This window comes from Nicotiana tabacum, chromosome 8, assembly GCF_000715075.1.
Source record: "Nicotiana tabacum cultivar K326 chromosome 8, ASM71507v2, whole genome shotgun sequence".
Lineage (NCBI taxonomy): Eukaryota > Viridiplantae > Streptophyta > Magnoliopsida > Solanales > Solanaceae > Nicotiana > Nicotiana tabacum.
Window position 1 is genome coordinate 21,669,433 of NC_134087.1, and position 2,305 is coordinate 21,671,737.

At 36.4% G+C, this 2,305-nt stretch overlaps 1 long non-coding RNA gene across 1 annotated transcript; it reads right to left on the reverse strand.

Annotated features, from left to right (window-relative positions):
• On the reverse strand, positions 1 to 1,835 carry LOC107809676 (uncharacterized). Its single transcript, XR_012694495.1, has 3 exons — positions 1,403 to 1,835; positions 913 to 1,230; positions 1 to 700 (listed from the first exon to the last, which is right to left on the reverse strand). It is a non-coding gene; the product is annotated as an uncharacterized LOC107809676 (long non-coding RNA).
• Positions 1,836 to 2,305: the final 470 nt, after the last annotated feature.

Genomic DNA, 2,305 nt, shown 5'->3' on the forward strand with positions numbered 1-2,305 from the left:
TCATTGAAATTGTTTCTAGATGTTTTTCCTAATCTCCATTGATGTACAATTATGTTCAACAATAAGGACACAAGATAAAGCTAGAACAAATACATGTCTATCAAAGACTCATTATTAACACAAAAAGCAAAAGAGAAATGTCCCCTTCAGATCAACAAGGCAGCTCTTCCTCCAACTCCTTTTTAGGATGAATAGGTAATTCAAGAGCACAATAAGTCATGTATCTGTAGAAACTTAAACAAAGGCAGAAGCTCAAAGCCAAAACACCAACTAGCAATTCTTCATTCAGCCAGTTAACAAGAACAAGCATTGCTAATCCCAGCAAAAAGTCAGAGAGTCCAATATCATACGCTGCGTGCATGAAGTGGGCAAAGATATAGACACATGTGGTGCAGCCTAGTAGTATAACGAAATAACCAACATTGTACTCCAAAAGGTGAGGCAAGGCTGCTGTAACTATCATAGGAATGACCTCGATCATAAATATCGCCTTAGCACCAATTAACCGGAAAGGCGACATCTCGCGATGCCAATACATAACAGAGTACCATGGAATCAGATACGCAGTAGTGCTAACAATATAGTAACTGATAACGGTGATATCACTGGCACCCTTCCCAAAAATTGGAAAGACAGCCCATATACACCATAAAGGAATAAAACCAAGAAAAAACCAAATCCAGTCTATCACCCACTACATCTGAAAGAAACACGAGAAAAACATATTGAGCATCTCAAAGAAAGTTACTAAAACACAAATTCTATGAACAAGCACAATTGGAAAGAGCAAATTTTCACAAAAAGTCACAACTTCAAAGTTTAAAAAGGAGAAACTCCCCATGTCTCGAAAAGAAATTGTGGCATTGATCAGCCAACCGAGCTAGAAAAGCACCGTAACTTCAAAAGACTTACCGGCTGGTTGACTACAAGTACATAAACCGGGTAACCTAATCATCTTCAAGATTGAAACCACGGCCCTCAAAAAGCGCCTGCACTTCTGATAGGAAACACTCACAATGCTGCAAAAGCGAGAGGCACGGGGAGGTTCAACGCAGGGGTGGGGAGAGGCGCACAGGGGAAGAACATCACCCATCTCGCTCGCTGCACATAGATACAGAGTCATATTCGTATTGACTAGTATTTTGCTGTCAATCTAGAAAGGGGATAAAAAAAGAGGAAAAGGAAATGTTGATCCATAACCTGATTCACCACTTCTGATAAAGTTAACAACTGCAAAAAATAAAATAAAAATGGAAACAAATGTTGAGTGATGGGATTGCACTATCACATAAATATACATTGTACGTAACTCATATTAGAAGACAGAAATATTCAAAAGGGGAAAAAGACACCAAATTTACTTTGAAAAATATTAGCAGAGGGAAAAAGGCACCTATTTTACCTTGAACACTAGTAAAATAAATTAATTAGCCGAAATTGAAGGTCTGACATGTAATGGGAATCAGATAGCAGTAGATGCTATCAAAGGACGAAAGTAAAAATTAATTAGCCATCCAGAAATATTATAGAAAGTTTCAACCAATGTTTGTTAAAGGCTGAGAATTTGACGCTCTGAAAATTCAATATATATACACACACGTTCACACAAAATTGCAAAACTGTGATTTAAAAAACACAAGTTGCTGCAAGGAAGAAAAAAAATCGATACTTCAGTTACTTGACGAAACGAGATACAAAGCAATTGGGAGAATTTTCGATGACAAAAGCGGAGATTTAGGGCTTAAAAAAATATCGATGACGAAGCGTACTGTCTAGTCTAGGGTAAAAGAGGGGGAAAAAAAGGAAGGGGTCGATTGCCTAATTAGAAAGAATTACATAGTATGCCACCCGACCCAACCCTATAACCAAAATAGGCCCATATTTTGGGATCTTACCCGATGTACTCTAGCAATATGGTAAATTCCCTATTTAAGGGGAATGACAATCTAAAACGTATAGTTAGTCCCAAAATTTCCGTTTCTGACATATTATAGGTGAGATATTATTTGGCACATCGCGCATAATAAATGGCTTAATAATCGGAGATTTTGTTACTCCCACCATCTAAGTATCCATATTCCCCCACGGTCCGTACAATACCATATCTCCAGCCGCCACACAATAGTAAAACTAATCAAATCAATAATATGTACAAATAAATATTCAATAAATTCACCTAAGCAAATCCTTAACAAGCTGGGGCATATCATATAAATATTCAATATATGAGAAATATTGTATAGTTACATATCATTGTAATATAAGTATATGTTAAATAATATATTGTATACAATATTTATTAATA